The following is a 23164-nucleotide window of genomic DNA, read 5'->3' as shown; positions in this document are numbered from 1 at the left end:
AGAGAGAGAGAATGAAATGCTTTATTGTCAAAAAATTGTTACAATTTGTAGACAAAAGCTTGTAAAAACTAAGAAACAAACATAAAAATTACTGAATAAAGATGCAAATAAAATAAAATTTCAATATACAGAATAAAATCACAATGAGTAACAAAATTATAGGTAATAGTCAGGGCCGGATTAAGATTTACAAGGCCCGGGGCTTGTGTGAAAAAATTAAAAAAATAATATCAATACGTTAGATTAATGGTATCAACACATCAAAAAATACAGAATAATTTCCAAATGATGGGGCATTCTTGGACCCGAGGCCCGGGGCTATAGCCTCCCCAAGCCCCTAGCTTAATCCGGCCCTGGTAATAGTAATAGGTAATAATTACTTAATGTATCTAGATTTTCTTGATTTTAGGTCTCTTCTGTTTTAAATTATTTTTTTTCATAATTTTTAAAAGAAATATAAGGACTTAAAGAAAATTCGAAACGTCAAAATTTATCTTTCTTTTAAAAAATATCAAGAAAAATTAATTTTAAAACAGAAGACACATAAAATCAAGAACATTGAGATGCATTAATATATTAAAAGGTATAAGAAATAAAAAATTAAGATAATAATTAGTATATAAGTCGTCGTATATAAGTCCATAGCAAAAATTAAACCAGTATGCAGTATGTACGGAATTGAATATTATTATTAGATTAGGAGGTACTTTCTAGGAAATATGCTCTCAAAATATTAGGGAATGCGGGAAAAGATGATATCGATTTAATTTCAATTGGCAAGTGATTGTGCATTTTTTTGCATTGTAACATATTGAGCCCTTAACTAATTCTGAACGTGGAGTAGGTAGGTAAAGGTCGTGCTCCGCGTTCCTAAGTGGATAGCCGTCCAACGAAGTCTCTGAAATTGGAGAAGCGTGCTTACGAATTAGGATTCAAAGATGAATAAGGAAGAAAGAGTCAGAATTTTTAATCTTTCAAAGAAGTCCCTGCAGGGAGCCCTGCTGTTCAGTCCGAGTATATATCTAACAGCACTTTTTTGTAGTTCCCTCAATAATATATAGAAAGCAGAACTACCAATTTCAAATAAATCTAATTAATTAGTAGAGATGATAGCACTTACACTACTTACATTATTACGTTTGCCAGCTTCCAATATGAATTAAACACAATTAGTTTGGCCTTAAATTAAGGGTAAGATAGCAAGAAATACTATTATATAAAAAATGAAATATGTTATTATTCAAGCAAGCACGTGTAACAGCTCAAGGACGTTGTGTAGCCCGTGATAATTAATATTAGTAAGTCAGGCTATTCAATCCACAGGGATTTTTAAATTATAAATAAATGATCCACAAAATATACCTATATAAATTCAGTTAAATACCTACATAAGATGACAAATAGTCATCAGTAAGCTGTTGATTTTCAAATGAAATCACCGTAGAAAAAATAAACCGAGAGGTACCTACATAATCCTTTTTACTTCGACCAAAATGGTACCAGTAAAGGTATTAACTGATTAAGTAATGGGAAACCTCGATATTTGATCACATTTAGACATTATTTTTATAACTAAATGTAAATGATAGCAAATGTAAAGTTTCAGGGATATTTTTTTGAATGCGTCCATCGAGCGCACATTTGCAGGTATAAAGACAGAATCTTCAATCCCTGTAATTAGCTTGAAATGTTTATTAACGTAAATAAAAGAAGAAAAATTCAAAATACGCAATTATTCAAAAGTTCGCATGTTTGCCCATCTCTAGGTCTCACTTCGGCAGATCAAATTTTCTTGTGCGCTCGTCGAACGATCTTTCAGATTCGACACAGGTGGTGTGCGCTAGATGCACGAAATGTTTTCTACATGTACTTCACCGACGATTTGATTTATTAGCAATGGAATTAAATTTTGTTTGAAACTGAAAAAATGCCAGGCATTCACGAAATGTTGAAACCTAGTGGGTAAAGATGTCTAGTTTGGAAAAAACTAATGAGAATGTATAAAAATTCAAAATATTCACCTGATTTAGTACCAAGTGACATGAATTTTTCCTAAAATAATAAACGGAAGAGATAGAAAGTTATTGGAAAGGATACGAATAAACAGATAAAAGCCATTCCGATGCAATCCTTCAGGAAAATTCTAGTAATAGATTCAACGATGCCATTTATTTATAGATTTAAAATTATTCTAATTATTATTTCTAGAGCTTGAATTCAAATTTTTCCATATAACTGGTAATGTAGCTGCCTAAATTCATTTCTAGTTTTACGTGAAAAATATAAGCAGATAAAAAAGAGCTTATTTCCAGTTTTATTTTATGATAAACATAGTAAATTCGTTCTATTTACTTATATTATTTACAATATCTTTGAAAATTTGCTGACAACAGCGCATTTTACTTTCCTTCAATAGTTCGAACTGTTTGTTGTACTTTGAATTCAATTTTCACCAGAGCACTTGATGAAATTTTCTCTTGGGAAGTCATAATAGGAACGAAAAAGGAAGATAAAAGAAGAGAAACGCCGTAGTTCCATTAGAGATAAAAATAAAAGTACACAATGCAGGTGTAAGTTATTGAATTCTGAAGTTTACGCTATGACTTTTCCATATTGATCAAATTATTAGAGTGGATCACATTATACAGGACAAAGTGATGATCCGAAAATTTTATAGAATTTTATAATTACTCTGATATTATTTGGAAAGCTTTAATTTAGATCAGAGTTAGACAAATTCTACCCTTCAGTTCGAAGATAATCATTTTGCGATCAAAACGTACTCATAAGAATACTTTGTTTTCACTAAATATGTATCATATATATTAAATGAACCACTATCAAAGAAAGGCCATTTCAAAGACCGTTTTCATATTGGGAACGTGGCAATAAATCACCAAAGTGGACTAACTTTAATATATTTTCCGATCTTTCGAATACTTATGTATTTATTGTCTGGGAAATAATTAATCAAGATTTTCGGTGGTTTTGAATTGTATGCATTCTTGTAAACATTTTTAAATTCATACGTTTCAAAATTCAACATTCAAATTGACGTCGATAGAACTATTTCTATTTCTTTCGTAAGACTTTGGAAATCTTTGAAGACTGAGTAAATTGGCAGATCATATTCATACCCCATTCTTTGCGTTTGCCTCAGAGTGAAAATGTAGTCTACGAAAAAATGTGTGATAACATTTCTTTTGTAAAATTTTCTTGTCATAATTTTCCTATAAAGAGAAATGTTTCATATTTTGCCTGGTTAACGATATATTTCTGAAAAACTGGAAAAACTTTGTTTCTGCCGTAATTATTAGGCATTTCCATAAATGATGGCCCTGAAAACATTGCTTCATCTCAAAGTACCCCCTTTTCATGTTTCATTTTCAACCATAATTGGAATATCACGAAATACTTGGCACTCCTTCTTTCTTAAATTATATAGCGGCTTAACTGAAATCGTATTTGCAGTTTCTAACGTGATAGATTTTGAACAATGCATAAACATCAAACATTTTGATTTAAATTGGAAAATAGGTGTAAAATAAGCTCACGAAATATTAAAATCTGTCGCTTTAACCGCAATTTTTATCAAAAATAATTTCTAGATGGCCAACAAGCACCGATTTCGATATATTTCACTATAATATTATCATAATAAAAAATATATTACCTTATATCTATCCATTTTCCTTTATGTTGATTTTCATTTTCTGCTAATGCTGTTAGTAAGAAAATATAATACACGACCTATGCCTGAAGAGAAAATCCTAAAAATCTTAATTTTCTTCCACATTACAAAAAGCATTAAATATTGGAATATGTCTACAAACCTGAAAGAAGAGAAAACGATATTTAACAATAACAAATCTAGAAAAACATTCTTTGGATTCATATTTGAGCACTATCATAATAAATATAGGGGGTTGTTAGGACAATAAGGTTAACGCAATGGCTAAAATATAATTTTAACCTGATCAACCTGGAAGAAGTTCCTATACCAAACGATTCTAAAATGGGATATTGGTGAATTTTTTGCTAATATTTTGATATATTTTGAATAATCTAGCAAAAAACGAGGTTCAGACTTCCGTCGTCGGAATAGAACCTTTTTTTTTCTTCAAATTCACTTGAAACCAGAATGGAAGAAAACATAAAACCGCAATCGAGCATTCAGATGGAAGTCTGTTTGCTTCTCGCAAACTGTGACCGTGATAGAGCGAATAAGTATATCCATAAATACTTTGAGATGATAAAAATGAAAAGCACCGACACTGCAATTTCTAAGACAAGACAAGAATATGAAACACCAGAGCACAAAATTTCTATATTCACTTAGACGCTTCCTGTCCGTGCCTGGGTAATCAGTTTGACGGTGAACGATAATGGAGAAGTATCCTACTGAAAATGTCTCTAATAAAAGCATTCATAAATGCTTTGGGACTATACAAAGAGCTATATGTGTCCAGTCTAACTCTAGCAAAATTGAAACATACTAGATTAGACCTCAGTGCGCATAATAACTTTTTAAGTTCAAGTCTTCTTTATTAGGAACGGTGGAAATTATTATTTAATCTTTTGGTTAACTATATTATAAGATAAATCTCGTCTTGTTTCCATAATTCATATTTGAAGAAGGATTGTTTCCAAATTAAAAAAAAAACACTGGAGTTTGATTGATCACCCTGATCACTCCTCTTTTTTACACCAAATGGTCTACGTTCACATTTTTCAGAAGAAAAATCTTGTCTCAAATAGCATACGTAAAGAAGTTTTTTCTGGATATAAAATAGTTTCGTAAATAACTGTGACGAAAAAAAACTAATAAGTCTAAAAGCGACGAAGTTGAAATTTCTGAAACCATTGATGATACGAAGATTGCTACTTAAGTTTTAAAATACGGGAACACTTATGTGAATATGTCAAATATAATATTGACATCATAAAGTTTGACATTTTTAATCGTTAACATACTCAGAACGTGTTGTCAAACGAGTGCTATTTGAGTTGAGATACTAAAAACATTCATCTTGGTCAAAAAATGAAATCAAATCGCGAAAATTTTCGTGCGATTGTTTTCTATGACTTGGATTAAACCAATAGCAGTGTATCGATCAACTCGCTTCGACTTTTGGTGATTAACCAATATCTCGAGCCATCGTGTTTTGCTGATTCTACGAATCCAATCGTGGTAGCATTTCGCTACAGGATGAATTTCGTGAAGGTTGTCCAAAATCGGTTATAGTACTATGCTCGTCATGCGACATACCATGAGAATGAGGCATACTTGGGCATTATTTTCACTCGTATACATTCAATATTGTATGAACATTTAGCTGTCAAAAAGGTTTGTTCTCATTGGATGACGCATAATTAGACAATAGCTTAAAAAAATTTTGTTTTGTTTGGTTTAAAAAAATGATGAGAGAATGCAATCGCAGCTCTCTATAAAATCGTAACAGGCGACGAATAAGGATGCATTCTAACCCGAAACTAAACAACAATCGACTTTCAAGAAGCAAATTCCGCAAAATTATTGGCGCACGAAGCACTTCAAAGCAAATGGTAGCTGTTTTTTCGGAATATGTTGCAACCATGCCATTAGAGCAGCATAGATTGGTCAATTCTGAGAATGCATTTTTTTTCAGAAGTATTTGAAAAAATCAGGGAAACAAATCGCAAAAGACGAAGCATTCTCCACCACGAGATTGGGAGCTTTCATACATCAGTTCAAAGAAAAACGTTTTTGAACAGTTAAAACCTTGTTTGACAGCCAATGATTTCTTCTTTTGTCCGCAGATAACAGATAAATTGCAACTTTTTTTCACATATGAAGAAGCGGTTGATGCGTTTGAAATCACATCTTTTGGAGGTACCTCAATACGTAAAAATATATTGATCTCAATGAAAAATATTTTGAAAAAGAAGTAAAGCCATATCCATTTATAAATATATGTTTTGTTTTTGTATCTCAAAACATAAGTAGCAGCCCTCGCATTCATAGTGAACACACTGTTTACACTACCACTACACCATCACAATTTAAGCAGTCTCTGAAGACGATAATTTAGTTAGCGAAACACGCGTCAGACAGTATAATTGTGAATGTTGGTGTAGTGGTAATGGAAATAGTTTGTTCAGTACTAAAAGCAACGAAATATAATAAGATGAGTACAGACAAAAATCTCGATAAACTTAATGGAAATATTCTTATATTTAATATAAAAATCTTTGAGTTGTAATTTTTGACAGACCATTTTAAACTTCAATTCGATGCTAATTAACATCGAATTAGATAGTAAATTAATACTCATTGAATCATCACCAATCAATTACCGTTTTGTACATATTCGATGTAATTTGGAATGGTCAACGTGCGTCACTTTGCCCAGCACCGCCAGCCGGTGAATATTTTTTATTCATAATACACAGAGTGATTTTTTGTTGAAAATGCAAATATAGTTGATATAGGTGGAATAATTAAAAAAGGTATAATGAGAATTCAGTTAGACTATTTTCGTTCTTTTAATTATTTTGTATAAATGGATACAAAATAACCTTGTATCTACGTGAATTTATTCGCACAGTTGGCTAATTTCTGATTAAAATTCATATTAAAATGACCATTTCGTTTATTCGGCCCCTACCCATTATATTAATTTACATAGAACTGGTAATTTTCTAGAAATAATTATAAGATAAGTTAATGGCATCGGGAGAAATATAATCTTCAAACTTCTCGTCTTCTCACCTATTATAAAAAATTTTGTAGCTCTTCGTTGTAATATAATTATTATTAGATTACTTTATTTTGAAAATATTAATGTGTTTTTGGGTTTTCATAGCCAATTTTTGAGTTTGTTATTGATAATTGATTGGAACCAACCTCAAAAACTTTGGTTTTTTTCTAGATTTGGGTTTTTATAGCTAATTTTTGGGTTTGTTATTGATAATTGATTGAAACTAACCTCAAAAACCTTGGTTTCTTCGAGATTTGAGTTTTTATAGTTGATTTTTGGGTTTTTGTAGCTAATTTTTAGGGTTTTATAGCTATTTTTTGGGTTTTTCCAGCTAATTTTTGGGTTTTATAGCTAATTTTTGGGGTTTTATAGCTAATTTTTGGGGTTTTATAGCTAATTTTTGAGTTTGTTATTGATAATTGCATTGATAATAAAACAAAGCAATAATAAAAAAACTGGAAGCCTTTGAAATGTGGATATTGAGAAGAATACTACAAATATCATGGACAGATAGAATCGCAAATGAAGAAGTTTTACACAAAATGACAACACAAAGAGAATTATTGACTACCATAAAAGCCCGCAAATTAGAGAATAGACGAATAATAGCATGGCTGCAAAACTTAAGAGAGTGGTTTAACTTCACATCAATTCACTTGTTAGGAGTAGCTGTGAATAAAATACAAATAGTCATGATTGTCGCCAAGAAGAAGAAGGCGAGTACATACAACCCATTAAAACGGAAACCCCAAAACACGTACTGAATTATTCAACAGTATTTGAAAAATAAAATAAAACTATCAAGTTCAAATTAGTGAATCTGTTGTAGATAAATTTATTTATTCTACACTGTCTATCAGTTTTAAAAATAATTCCGGTTTCGAGATATATTTCTACATTTTTTTAACTTCCTTGACAAAGTCTCTGTATAACTAGTATGCAATCGTTTACTGCTTTACATTATACCTCGAAGTTTCCTGACGAACCGTTTTTACCTCAACTATTTACCTAACCCTTTCAGTACCCTTTTGTTTATTTGGTTTAAGTGACATTTTTACATAATAGGATATTCGAATAGACAAGAAAGCTCTAATGAAATATGTAATTTTTTTTTGAAAATAATGTCTGGGAACCCTTTTGGGAATCATCATCATTCAGCACTATCTCGTCCACTGCTGGACATAGGCCTCCTCCAAATGCTTCCAGTTTTCTCTGCTCTTGTCCGTATTCTTTTAATAACGTCAGTCCTTCTCCTAGGGGGTCTTCGGTCATCGGTTATCTTCGGCTGCAGTCCACTCAGATGATGATCGTTTTGATACAGGAGTGAAGTGATGGATCCATTTCTCATGGACGACCACGTTTAAATTCAGCGAACCAATTACAAAAGGTTGTTTTCGATAGAGCAAAGTCCGGATAACACTTTTGAAGCCATTGCTGAGCTTGTACAGTATTTTTTTTCCATCAAGAAGCAATGATAAATTAACACACGAAATTGTTTTGAATCTATCGTTTTAAAAATAACAAAAGCAGCTTCACTTATATCGCTGTCACTTTTTTCTTTTGAAAGTTGGTACTTCATAAACGTCATATGGATTTGACAATGGCAGCGACATCTATGTGTCAGTCACACGATTGAGTGACGTAATATGAGAATTTTTGGTTGCATATTTTGACTGAATGATTTGCATATTTATATGCAACGGCAACACCGTAATCCTAATTAGAAATTCAATTGATTTTTCATTTTCTAATCCTAATTTATGAATATAGAATGAAAAACAATTTATTATAAATTCATATTTCGCCGCCATTCACAACTATTTGAGATTGGGATCAAATTTTATATCGACGAATTGAAATTTTTAATTTGACATATTTCGTGATATGTCGTAATTATGTGTAATGAACAGAATAATGAATTCAGATTATTTAGCTTTTCACACTTTATTTCATTAGTTTTATGAAAAGATAGTGATTAAATTAATTTTATTATATCTCTAACCTTTCATCTTCGTCGGCCTCATCTTCGCTGGTACCATCAGTCTCATTTCCGTCATTTTCCGGAACTTTCAACATATTGTCGCTATCTATAGTCATAGTAGGAAGAATTGTTTTTAGAAAACCGGTCGGTAAACACAAACAACAAAAGACATCTGACGATCACTTGATAAAAGACCTTCCCGATATATGTAATGATACCCTTGAGAAACTTAAATGAGATTAACGTAATTCCACTAAATCTTGTTATAAAATTCCCAGTGACGGTCAGGCGATTTCGATCAGAGTAAAAATACGTAACGTATCCTTAAGGACTGCTTATATAATAATCAGGAAAACATTTACGAGTTTACTCGAAAAAATAACTTTTTGACAATGAAGTCGGATATAAATAAATAGTTCAGTAGTTTTGAAGGTCGACACTGAGTAATTACGAACGGAAAATTTTATCAGAAGCGATAACAATGTTTATACTTTTTCAGCTTCCTTTTTGCTTTTTTTAACGTGAGAAATAGAAATTTAACTTTGATACTAAAACTGGGTTATATAATCCCGATAACCTGTTAAATTATATAAAAATCTACCAAAATAAACAAAGGGTATTTAGGAATATTATTAACACTTCTGCTATCGTGTTTATATGTGTGGGTTTGTCTGTGTCATTGTCATTTTCTTCTTGATCTATATTAACCCTTAACCGGAAAAGTGGGACCTTTAGTACACCAACGGAAAGGTGGGACTTTTAGTACACCAACGGAAAGGTGGGACTTTAGTACACCATCGGAAAGGTGGCGCCTAAGAGACTTATTGCTCTTGTTCTTATTGCTGGACAAGCACATCAGTTTTTGTAGCAAAGTCACATAAAAATTTTAGGTTCCAACAGAAAATTGACATAAATTTTTTAAACCCCCTCTAGATACATATAAATTGTCCTGTGGTACAAATAAGTTCTGTAGGCCATTTCGTTCCAATATAAAAACAATGAAACAACATTGATAGTATTTAGCAACAATACGTCTTCCCAACAACCGCTAATTTTCACCTTTAGAAGCCAGAGGAGTCAAACTCAATTTTGCAGAGTGCCAGATTTTTAAAAAAAAAGCAACTAAATTATTATAATATTTTATTTAATAAATTATATGAGTATAAAATATATGGTTGTTAAAAATCATACCTATCAAAGTTATAAAAGATTGTAGGTAATTATGTTGAGCTGGAGGATCCAGATACCTGATTTTGAGAAGCTGATTCGTTGTGGTTATTTTAAGAATTGATTGGAGATATTCATTCGTAAGCCTAGTGCTATGTTTGCCATTTAGACTAAAAAACACTGCACTCACTATCAAATTTACGTTTTTGTGACATTATGCCAAAATTATGGAACTCGACACAACAATTAATGATATCGCACACGCACGACACAAACAAATGCATAATACCTTCACAATCACTACTTTGCAGTACAATTAAAATCCTTCTCAAACTGTATCGCTTTGATTACTCGACTCAACTGACTCACGTCGCGCCGACGCACTCGTTTTAATAGTTAAGGAAGGTTCTAGTCTAGACTCGAAGCGCGTTGAATATTCTATCTGGCGATGGCGATACTGACTTTTTCTCTCGCTTGTCTAGGTGCGCGTTGCCTTTGAAATTATTTATATACATCCGTAGACTGGAGAGTATGAGTATTTGAAACATCCGTAGAAGAATCGAATGAAGCCTAAAAGCTCTAAAAAAACATGATTCTTCCTTCTGTGACACATTGCGATCGCGGGCCTTATTGATACGTCCTGCAGTTTCCAACTTGTCGTCGTGTCCCTGATTTACTGTCACGTGCGATCTTTGCTAATCCTTCTCTGGTCCACGTGTTCGTTCCTTCTACGTTTCCGTCCCCATCTGACTTCCACCTCACATTTGTGTCTAATGTCTGTGTTTGTCTTTCTGTCTCTTATTGTGTATCGGCATATATTTCTGAGTATTTTTATTTCTGTTATTCGAATGATGTTTTTAATTCTTTTGTTGTCCGCTCGCGTTTCTATAGCATATGTCAATATGGGTCTAAAGCCGGTTTTTTAAAAAGATATTAAAAACGAACTAAAGAGAGGGCGGCCAAGAAAACTACAAAGGTAATCAGAACTGACAAGGTATATGGTTTTTGTGTAATATTTTTGTTATTATCAAATATCTATTTCTTTAATATAACTTTAAGGTCTACATAGCTAAAAATGTTCTTTGAAGCTCGATCAAGGTTGGTTAGAGGTTATTTGGGAGCTTCTCGATTATCTGACATGTGTTTGTTGACATAATGTTGTGGTCTTCCTAATCGATAGGGGTCAGAGAGATGAAAATTACCTCAGAGATTACTTGAAGAACCATATTTGATATTTACGAACATTTAATAAACTCAAATAAATAACTGAAATGTTTTTGTTCGCAATTGTCACGCAAATATCCTTGCGAAAAAGAAAAAGTATACAATTCCGGATAGTCTGGTAATTGGTTGATCATTTGACCCCAAAAAAAGTCTAAAATCTTTCATTATCTAGTCACAAAAAAACCTCAAAATGTTTTTGACATGATTACGAAATACATAATGAGCTCACAAATGATAATTAAATATCGGTGTGTGCAGAAACTACATTTGTAAATGTTTTCAAATACTATACTAATGAAATGTTGGAAGTTTTTTTGCTAGGGAGCATCACTAAATTCTAATAGAAATAAAATGCCAATAAAAAATTATTTAAGAATTACTTACCTTGTTCCCCATCGATGCCTGACAAGTCGAACAGGAGGATTTAACGGCTCCAACGCACAAAATATCCCGCTGGAGATATCACGATCGTTGAGACTAGAAAACATTAAATGTTTCATTTGAATATTATAAAGTTGAATGATATCAAAATTATTCAGTTTCATTTTTCAATGATACACACACACCGGAAATCGACCATAATGTGTAAACCTATGTTTGAATGCAAATGTAGGAGACGAATACTTTCGTTATCGTTTGTGGTTTGGAATGAGTCAAATCTCATGTTATCTTTGAAGACATTGACTTAATATTCACTTAATAGTTTTGTATTTAGTTTAAATTCGTTAGTTGTAGAGAAGGTGGAAAAAAATGTCTAGAAAGACGGTGAATTATTCCAAAATAGGTAGTTAAATATCTGGGAATTTTCTGGTATAGAGAATAAGCATTATCAAGAATATCTCCAAGAAGTCACCATCGTGGTGTACAAAGTTATGGCAGACAAAAGGTGCGGATGCAGGGATATACTGGATTATCCATTAAGAATTGCTTTGTATCGAAAACGGTTTAAAGTATTTATTTTCAAGTTTGTATGTCTATCGCTAGAAATCAGAATCGAATTGAAAACCTAGGAAAACCAAATTACACACAACCCATCATCGCATTCTTCAAAAACTCTGCATAACTTTGATACTACAACCTTCAGTTATTTGGTTAAATGAGGGATGAGGGATAGAGGTAATTTTATTATAAAAAAAGCGCCCATAACTCCAAATCTATTTATTCAATTTTATCACACTTGGTTTTCCTGAAAACAGCTCTTTACTACTAACAAATAGTAATATCCACCTAATGAGAGTTACAGTTCGCTATCCCTTGGTTCATAAATGGTATAAAACCTCGGGCTCTCATACCAAACATAAGTTGCTAATTCATAATCCAAAAAACTATTTCATTGAGCTGATGGTCCTACTGAATTACATTTTTTTTAGTTTATTGCTTCATTTATTTTTTTGTTTACAGGTTGTTTACTTTGTTTAAGATAATACAAGCAATCACCTTATGTATTTTGTTATTTATTAATAGTGTTATTTAACGTCGATTAATCGCTTTTTGGCAAAAAAATATGTTTTCCTTAGTGATTCAAACGACTTATTGAGTGTTGAGTTAGCATATCCGCAAATAAATAATATAAGACTTTGGTTATCACCCCCTTCATTATTTTATTTAATTATAAGAAGAATTCAAAGCAACTCGAAGTGTATTACCCATTTATTCGAACAAATAATAATTATTACACATATTCCAACATCATTTCCACAGATCAAACGTTTAGTCAATGGATTATCGAACATGAACCGTTTGGAATTTGGCCTTTGCCCAGTTTCCATGAATTACAACAATGATTAAATTTCAATATCTAATTAAATGTATTTAGGAGTATCATTAGTAATATTAACATATAATTAAGCAACTGTAAAATTCTAATAACAAGTATAAGCGCTTAAATTAACTGATAGTAATTATATAGAATTATTGGTAATTTTCCGAATCGTATTTTTGTCATTAAGGTAACATCTATAGGAGGAAAGAGAAAAATACAAAAACATTTGTTAGTATTTTAACTATATTTTATTTCAAGAAAAAATTACAAAATCCAGAAAAATATTGAATGATGTTTCAAGACGTTTTGGCTATGTATTCGCTATTGAAATTTGTAGTGGTAAGCGATTGGTAGTACATATTATATATTTTAAAGAAGCAACATCTTTGTTGTGACGTCAAATTTCGCGTCACATAGTATCATTTTTATAAAATTTATTGACACTCCTATGCTAAGGACCTAGAATCTTATGAATAACAAACAAAGACTTTATTTGGACAAACAAAGAGAGCTCAGGAATAAAAAGAATTGGAATGCATTAACACTACAGTTAATAGTAAAATTAACCTCCATTAATGCATTATCCAAACTTATTACATACATTTCTTGTGCATGCTACTTGAATATTTACTGCTTTGTTTCAGTTTGTCAAATCATCTATAGCAGTTGAACCTGCAATGTATATTGATTCTTTTAAAAATCCCTCAAGGAAAAAAAAACAATGATATTCATACTGAACACACTGTTTAAGCCCCAATGCTCACTATTACACTGTACTTCACACGTTTCGATAACCAAGTTTCCGTTTTCAGAGACTGAAGATAAACTGAAACTTACTAAACTAGATCTACCTATTTATTGTAAATTTTTTCACACATAAACCTTTTTCGGCGATAAATAATACTTCATACAGATATAACCCTGTTAGATTTTTTCCTTTGATGGCATTTCAAGACTACATTGCAGCTGTAGTGAGAGTGCTATGTTCTTTTTTAGCTTTCGTAGCTGTTCAAATGAAAAACAGTTATAATGATGCGCTTATCGTTTCTAAGAACCTACCACAAAAAATTGGTCATCTCTAAATCAATATAAGAGAGACTCTAACATCAGTGGATCAATATACAGAGTTTTTCATTAAATTTCGTAAAAACGAAACCTTGTTTATAATATGACGAAGTAGCTGCTTGTTCAAAATTTGTAATATTACCTACAGTTTATAGTTGTCGAATTTCAATATTGTAGTAGAAATATTTTTCGGTACATATATTGACGAAAACCCTCGTTGGACAGCATGTACTATTAGTACCATAAATCAATTAATTGAAACAAAAATAAATTCTATGGAAGGATGCCAAAAGAACAGCATACATGGTAAAAGTACTAACAAAATAAGTACGTTGGTTACTGGAAAAAAAAATTGGGACCAAAGCTTCTTAATACTTTCCACGTATTGATGAACAACCTAAACCTTTGTGCTTCCTAAGCACAGCAACCCTAAATGAAGCGTTTATTCGAAGTTATGAACACGCGGACAAATTTTCCCAGCATAGAGTACTAAAATGGGATGAAAGTGGGGCCACGCAAGAAATACTACTTTGTACGACGATGTATTGATATCTAGTTAGCCTGGACCAATTCCATGCATAAACAAAATATTGCGTTACCATGGCAACGAACAATAACTTATTAGAAGTGTAAGTGTAAAGGTTGACGTCAAAAAAGTAAACCAGAGTTACGCAATAAATTAAAAGAAAAAAGATGTTCACCGAAAATGTGAAAATCGAAAAGTTGGAGTATCGAGCCATCATCAAGTACTACCAGTATTTAAAAGGGTTAAGAGGTAAGCAAATTTACGAAGAAATGCTTAATACCGTTGGTGATCAATGTCCTTCGTATGCTACCGTGAAAAATTGGACTGCAAGCTTCAAAAGAAGTAAATTTCCCATTGAAGATGATGACCGATCGGGAAGGCCAGTTTCTGTTTCAGTCCCCGAAAATATCGATGCAGTTCATGACATGATTTTATCAGACCGTCGAATTGGGCTAAAATGGATATCTGAAACACACTGAATATTTCATACGAACGCGTTCATCATGGCCATAGACCTAATATGAGGTATAAGAGGTAACATCACCGATGATGATATAGATTATCTAACACTCACGAGCAAATTAACCCATAGAGTATTCTGATTGTTAAGAAAACCTTTTTTAAAAAATATTTCAAAAGACATTAAGTTTTATTTGGTGAAACCACAGTTTGGCATTCGCGTTGCATAGATATAAAAGATGTTAGCTAAACTTACAAACAGCTGATAATTCGCTGGCGATTCAAATTATTTCGGAATATTGATAGAGACCGGTTCATTAACTTAGAGGTATATTAACTTAGAGCACAGAGTTATAGCCGCTAAGATGTTGAAAACGATAACAGTATCATCAAGAAAAAAAGAGGGAACAAATACAAATCTATCACTCACACAATTGGGTAAAATTATTAAAACCTAGCAGTATGAAGTTATTGACTTATTGAAATGAAAAATAACGATTTACCTGATCTTTTAGAGGGATTATTAGTAAAAAGGACTAAAGGTACCGATGGGTGTGTATTTAAATGGCAAAGAAAAAGAAATTAGCATAATCACCTACAAAAATATCTTAGATAGACGATGTCACTTCCATTATATTAATGAAAAGAAAAAATAATGCAAGTAGAATATATAATTGAATGAGAAGACAATGAAATCGAGTCATAAACGAAGATGGCTGCTAATCTTGCGGCAGGAAGTGAATTATACTAAAAGCTTAAGCTTCATTTTAATAACAATATAATTTTCTTTTCATGCAACCTGGTTTTAATTAATATTTCCAACCCATTTCTAGTTTTAAATGTCAAATTTTGCAATTAAACAAGTAGACTGTTCCTTGTATAATGTAAAATCCATTTTAAAACCCATTTTCCATGAAACAATTGATAAGAATATTGGACTTGTTATATGTCATAGTTTAATTCCAATTATATCACTATTGGTTGATTTAAGGACATTACGAGATTATAATTTATTTCTCTCCATAAATATGTTCACTGGACAGGCTGTCATATTTCAAGTGTTCCTTCACAAAATAATGGACAATAAAATCGTCTCTGCATGGATTTTTCTATAAAAAGTGTGAGAATCAACAATTTTCGTGTTGAATTAATAATCCGTTAAGTAAACAGGTAAGTGAAGTATTTCCTAAATGTTTTTATATAGATCATACTTGAAGTGAATAAAATCTTACTAATCTTTAAAAACAACGGTTCTATTGGGAAATTCTTATTTTTATCTACATTTGTCTCCATCCATTTCCCTGTATTTTTTTCCTGGTATGTTTCTTCATTTTCTTCTGAGTTTTATTTTATCGCTTTTCTTCCACCTGGTTATACCATCGCTTTCTCGGCCTTCCACTCTGCTTTTTCTTAATCCTACAATACCTTCCCTTTATATATTCCATAAGGCCATTCAGTCACTTCAAACTTGTTTTGTTCCAAGAACCACGTTATCATTGAGGATAATCGTGAGGATAGGGTGATTTCATCTTGGCTACATAAAATGGTCCTTAGATCCCATAAACAATTTATTATGTGCCCTCACATTTTTCCGATGTGAATTCTGATACAATTTCTTGTTGCAGTTTCTGTCAGTTTAACAGTTTCATTAATATATCAAAAAACACTTGAATTAATCTTGAACGAAAATTTTATAACTGGAATTCTCCTTATAAGTAAATTTCCCTTAGTTATTTAAGATCATTTCGTATTACATTACGCCTGATATGTATTGTTTGTTTTTCTTGATCTGTTAATTGAAAAATACTGTCAATACTGTATAATTCATATTTTTTTATGTTACAGTTATTGAAATAAATATTAAAACCAGAAAAATTAATAACATGAACAAATAACTCATTAATCTACTAATCATTTGATAGTACTCAACACACTATGTACTGTTACTTACTACTACACCAACAACAAATGGTATACGGATGGATCAAAAGCAGTAGATGGAGGTGGAATAGGAGTGTACGCACCCAGAACCAAACGTTCTGAAACGGAATAGCTGATTAGCTCGCTAAAACTAAAGCCCTTCATGGGACCTGAATCCTTCTATGTTATCAGCTACAGATCAATGGAAAAAGCACTGGAAAAGAAGGTAGATAGGAGCAAGACCAACTATTGGGACAACCTACAGAAGCTGGGAGAGGCAAAGACTCTTCTGGGAAACTATAACCAAAGTAGATCTGCTCAATTTATCAACCTAAGTAAGAACAATCTACGAATACTAACAGGAGTTCTATCGGGGCACCGTCGCCTCCTGAAGCAGCTAGACCTAGCGGATAATGCGGCGTGAAGGTTTTGTTGCAAAGAGGACGAAACCTCTATTCACCTGGGAACGCATGAAATAGAAGAGGAAGATCTGGGATTAATGGATCAGCTGTAAACACAGAGTTCTCCAGTATTGCAACAAGACACAATAGATCCTTTGGGTCACAATGTATACGAGACCCCAAATCCGTACATACATACATACATAGTCTGAAGACGCTAACTTATCAAAACGCTCGTCAGACAGTGTCGTTTCGAGTTTTGTGGTAGCAGTAAACAGTGTGTTCAATATGAATATCAGCAATGGTTGCAGAAATGTCAAATTAATTCTATATGGTAAGAATAATCTAAGCCTACCATAAAAAGCTGAAATGTGATCATCCAAATGCTAATTTGTTATTTGACAGACTGTCATTAGTATTCTATTTCTCAGTTTATTATAATTAAATAAACTAATAAATAGAATTCGTATAAGAGTTTGTCAAATAACGAATTAGCATTTGGATTATCACATTTCAGCTTTTGTATTTAGCACAATGCATTTAAAAAAATAGTCTCGAAAGGATAAATCGGGAAATATGGTGGCCTTGACTCTGGAAAACCTTCAATCAACTAATTTCGAACAGCAACATTAAAATGTGGTGATGCATTATGCTACTGAAACCAAACGTAATTAAAGCAAACTGCATTTCTTAACATAGGAATTGTTTCCTTTCTCAACAATTCTCAATACGAAAATAGCTGTTTCTGAAATATTTTTTATGCTGATTTCATATCTGCTTTTCGTTTTTCTCTATCACATCTACATTTTGAACTCGACTATGATATGTATTTTATGAAGAAAAACCCGTTTTTTCACACAACAATACATATTTATTTCCATTATTAATATACATGTACAAGGTTGAGTTTTTAATTTATTTTAAAAAAGTCATGAAGGCATTTTGAAACAGGTAAAATTAGGTAAGAGTATTTAATTTTAGCTTTCGTCTTTTTGAATTTCTGCACATCTCTTGGGTGTCTTGGCAATTCCTTTTGAGCAGTAATCAGTCATTATATTTTTATTCCACCTACCTTGGTACCGTTTTTCCATTTCTTTTATGTCTTGGTGGAACCGTTCACCTTTACTGTAATCCTCCAGGTTCTCAGGGAAATAGTCAAGGTGGGAATGTAGGAAATGCACTTTATCGCTCATCCAAAATTTTCATAATGGCGTAACATTGTTCCCACTCGGGATATTTATTGTTGCCCAGAAAACCGTGTACAACTTTTTCCAAGCTTATAATTCTGAAGTAATGCGGGGAAATTTTCCTGAAAGATACTTGAAGCAGACGCCTGATAAAGTGGTTACAAAGTGCTTCATCAATCCGAGATTTATATGCAGCGGTGGTATCAAAATCTTGTAAGGGTCAATCAACAGTTCATGCAGGATGTTTTTTACACCTGGTACAAAATTTTATTCCTTATGCCACAATTTTTTACCAGTGTTTGTCAAAAGATCAAGAGCTCGACTGTAGCCATACATGGCGCTCCGCGTATTTGATGTTGCCCAATTAGCTTCCTACATTTTCATATGTTTCCTTCAAATGAACGGAATTAACAACTGGAATGGAGGCGTATTCATTGTCATTTTGTGAGAGAACTTTTTTTTAAACATCTTTAAGAAAAATCAATAAAAAGTCTGCACTCAGACGTCTCGTAAGTGATTATTTAGTTTCGAACGTAGAACTTCAGATTCTTCTTTCGATAGGTTTAAATCTCTAACCAAATAATTTCACTCTACTGGGTAAACAGCTGTGATTCATTACGTCTTTCTGGAGCAAATTTATCCTCTGATGAATTGGCCTCACTCTCAGATTTAGCGTCGCGGGTGACTGATTATTCAATGGCCGCGAATGGATTACCACGATAGAAATTATCGATTTGTGATTTAACCAGACGTTGTAGAATAAAAAAACTAATGTCATTTTTGGCATGAAAAACTGCTTAAAGAATATCTATTTATCCAACATCCAACGTATAATTGCGCATTATATATAAAAATTATCAGTCTGCTTCGTTATTAACGCCTACCGGAGCATCTAGTCAAAGTATCTCGAACGGATCAGTACCTTCACTGTTGGATGACAAAATATTAAAATTGACAGTCAAAACTGAGAGCATTCTTGACAGCCAAAAAAGTTTTATTGTGAGCTATTATATTGTGAAATTATTTTTTCGTTGTGAATTTAAATTTAGTGAGTTAGAAAAGTGTCTAAGTAAAGATAATCTTGAACATATTATACGAGAGTTGCTACTTAAGTTTTGAGATATGGGTACACTAATGTAGAAATGTTAAATCTGACAATACCACCATAAAGTTTGACATATTAAATGGTGAACTTACTCAAAACATGTCGTAATACGAGTGGTATTAGAGTTGTTTACAGATTCTTGAAACATTCATCTCGATCAAAAAATGAAAATATTGTTATAGTTCACTTTCCCAACAAAGTTTGTGCTATTTAAAGTGATTTAAATTTAATTAGTTTACTGTTGTATAAGATGGTAATGTATTTTGTGCCAGAAGGTATGTTTTGTAAAATTTATCAAAGAAAATAGGAAAAAATTAGAAATCACTAAACACATATACGATCGTCAACGCAGTTAAAACTTTATTTGTGAGGATTTTCTATGACTTTCGCCGCAGATTAAAGCAACGCACATGCCGATCAACTCGTTTCGACTTTGCACTTCGCTACTGGAGGAATTTCGTGAAGGTCTTCCAAAATCTGCTGTAGTGCCAAAGAACATTGATCTGATATTGCAAGATCGTCATATGAAATACTGTGATATTGAGGCATACTTGGGCATTAAATCCACTCGCATAAATTCAATATTGAATGAATATTTGGCTGTAAAAAATATTTGTTCGCGTTGGATACCGCATAATTTGACAATCGCTCAAATAAAAGCTTGTGTTGATTGTTTATAAGATCGTGACAGGCGACGAAACATCAATCTATGTATATGAACCCAAAACTAAACAACAATCGATGGTATGGGCCTTCTTTCAAGACGAGCTCAATCCAACAAAAGTTGTTAGCGCACTTTGAAGCAAATTGTTGCCTGTTTTTTCAGAATGGAGAGAATGCTTCGAAAATTGGTTCAAAGTCATGCAATGAAGAATATTTTGGAAAACTATAAGGCCATGTCCAATGATAGATATTTGTTTTTATTTGTCTATTTCAAAATTTGAGTAGCAACCCAATTAAATGTTGATTGTAAAATGCTCCAATATTAAGCCTCAAAAATATGTATGTCTGCAAAAAATATTAATTTTCACGTGGAAATCCCAATGCCCATTTTAATCAATTATTATGAATTATATAAATAATAACAGAACTTACACATATTTTCTCTTATTTTTAAGCAGTCCCATGCTAATAATATTTGAACACAATATCCAACGTTAATAGTAACACTAAAACTTATCACAAAAACCTCAACAATTTTGTCAGGTCCCGAACAAATTATCTCAAAACGTGACAGTCACAAAAAGATCAAAATTTTGTACATGCCACTTACACAACTCAAACAAATACGCGGATAATAAAGGCTCATTTATAATATATAGTACTGAATATTATGTTGTCGACCTTGAGTTTTTTAACTTAATGAGTGTGTTAGGAGATTTACCTACATTGGGTGTAGGTGAACAAGTGTTAACCTCTCCTAGTTTCTCTCAGATCCAAGAGCGCGTATTTCATAGTTTGTTGTCAAAATATAAGTATCAAAAACCGGTGCGATAAGACGGCTAAGATTTTTTATGATTAAATTTATTTAGAAACATTTTTTGTTTTGATAAAAAACGTTTTCGTAGTCGAATATAATTTCGAATTGAAGAAATATATCAAGGAAATGGCTAATTAGGTCATAGGCGTACTTAAAAATACAGAAATAAAAAACATTTTTGAAATTTACATGAAACTAAGCAATTGGTATTATAATTACAAAACAATACTGATTCTTGTCTACTTTTTCGTATATTTGAGATTGTTCATTGTTTTAAAACCCATTTCTTCACTTTTATAACCGTTTTCTTACTAGTAATTACGAGATTTTTTTCCTGAAGTGGAGAGGAAATACGAGAGCTGCTACTCAAGTTTAAAGACAAATAATAACAAATATTGGCTGGATTTTCGAAAACGGGAACCCGCAAATTCACCTACAATTTTCTACATACACTCAACTATATGTACAATAAGTGTATCCGAAAGGATTTTTGGAGTCTCGCAAAAGAAGGCGGTAATAAATCATTTTGTTTAGTTTTCATGTTGACATTAATCATTTATGGGTCGGAGTATGTCTTAATTAATGAAATTTTCTACAAATTCGACTAACTGGCCTTTTTTAAAACACTGTTCAGCCTGAAATGTTGACACAGAGTTGGTAACACTATAACGTGGCATTTTCAGTCATCGTTTGTTCACCTTACTGTTGAGAAAGGTTAGGTTGGGTTGGAGTAGTCAGTACTCATATACACCCAATATAACTTGAGTTTTAAATCATTTAAGAAAAGGCTCCCTTTAAAAGGAAGGGGCCTTTTTTGTTGTTACTTCTTTTCTCCTTATTGTTTTTCTCTATTATAAATAAAAAGTGTCTAGTGTCTATGTGGTTCCTTTGAGTTCCTTATATAATCAAACCTCTACTCAAAAAACAAATTTTTAGGTTTCTAAAGTTCTTCAAGTTATTCAATTCTTTACATCTTATTAAACACATGTGATCCTCAACAGATTCCTCATCCTGTTCTATATTTTCTCAGTTTTTACATTTATCCCATTCATAAACTTGAATCTTTTGATCGTAAAAAATGTTTTGTTTGACTGCTTCTTGAAATACGATTATTTAAATAGAATAAACAACATTTTTGTTTAGATAAACGGTAAGAATCCATATAAAATCTGTATCGATCCCCTATTAAATGAAGTGAGTTAACGTAGTGTTAGAGTAAAAAATTAAACATGTTTATGAAGAAATAACGCTGTAGAATTATTCAACTTACTTTTCAGACATTTTCAAAGTGCCAACAAAACACATGATTATTTTTTAATTGCATTAGATAGAGTTTGTATAATCACGGTCAAAATAGTCGGTAAGCACTTGGCTCTTAACTGTTATGTAGTTTATTTTGGTTCCGCTGGGCCAGTCTCACCATGACCTATCCTAATTCACATTTATTTCATTAAACGAGCCAAAAATATATAAAAACTTATAATCAACAAGTCTTTTTAAATATACCGTTAATTACAGTTTTCTATTTAATTAAAAACCATTTCTTTCAGCTACACACTATTTACTTTGACTATTCGCTTGTAGGTGGCAGTATAAATTGAATTCTTATTGTTTCCTGTTAAAACTGTTGAAAAGGTATCTTTTCATTATACATTTCTCTTTACCTTTCAGTTTATAGTATTTTGTACGTTTCGCTAGTAGATGGATGAATAGATTAAATTTATAATTTCTTTAATTTACAAAGTTACCTTTTAATATTGTTAAAAGTTATCTACCATTTGTGAAACATATTCATTTCTATTCTTATATTTTACAGATTTCTTACGCTTTTCGACAAATTAACTATTAGATTTCAATTATTCGCTAATAGATGGCAGAGCAGATCAAAGTTATTTGTTACATTCATTAGTGAACTTTTAATTATTCCTTGGTAGATGGCAGTGAAAATCGAATTCTTCATTCTTTAGATATGGTAAAGGTACCTTCCAAAATTGTAAGTAAAAATTCGCAAATACATAAATTAGTTTATAGATGTCGTTACATGTCACAATTTTCAACAAGCAAAAGAAGTTAAAGAATATTCTTTTCTATTTTTGTTTGAATGTATTTACCAATACGTGAAACTATCAATATAAACGCTAACTTCA

The 23164-nt window shown here is 32.0% G+C and overlaps 1 protein-coding gene across 6 annotated transcripts in view; it reads right to left on the bottom strand.

Moving 5' to 3' along the window:
• The window catches only part of LOC130896862 (eye-specific diacylglycerol kinase), a 257836-nt gene extending 235451 nt beyond the window's left edge, over window positions 1–22385 (bottom strand). For 2 of the 6 annotated variants that reach the window (XM_057805220.1, XM_057805227.1), the window contains exons 1-3: window positions 20633–20676; window positions 11497–11589; window positions 3674–3833 (exon numbers count right to left, since the gene is read on the bottom strand). The gene's annotated coding sequence lies outside the window, so the exon portion shown is untranslated. Of the gene's footprint in view, window positions 1–3673; window positions 3834–8742; window positions 8881–11496; window positions 11590–20632; window positions 20677–22287 lie in introns of those variants that run through there. The other 4 variants (XM_057805221.1, XM_057805222.1, XM_057805224.1 and 1 more) reach the window with 4 other exon arrangements.
• Window positions 22386–23164: the final 779 nt, after the last annotated feature.

The sequence above is a fragment of the Diorhabda carinulata genome, chromosome 7 (genome assembly GCF_026250575.1).
Source record: "Diorhabda carinulata isolate Delta chromosome 7, icDioCari1.1, whole genome shotgun sequence".
Taxonomy (NCBI): domain Eukaryota; kingdom Metazoa; phylum Arthropoda; class Insecta; order Coleoptera; family Chrysomelidae; genus Diorhabda; species Diorhabda carinulata.
The sequence above is the reverse complement of the archived record's forward strand: the minus strand, read 5'-3'. Positions and strand labels throughout refer to the sequence as shown.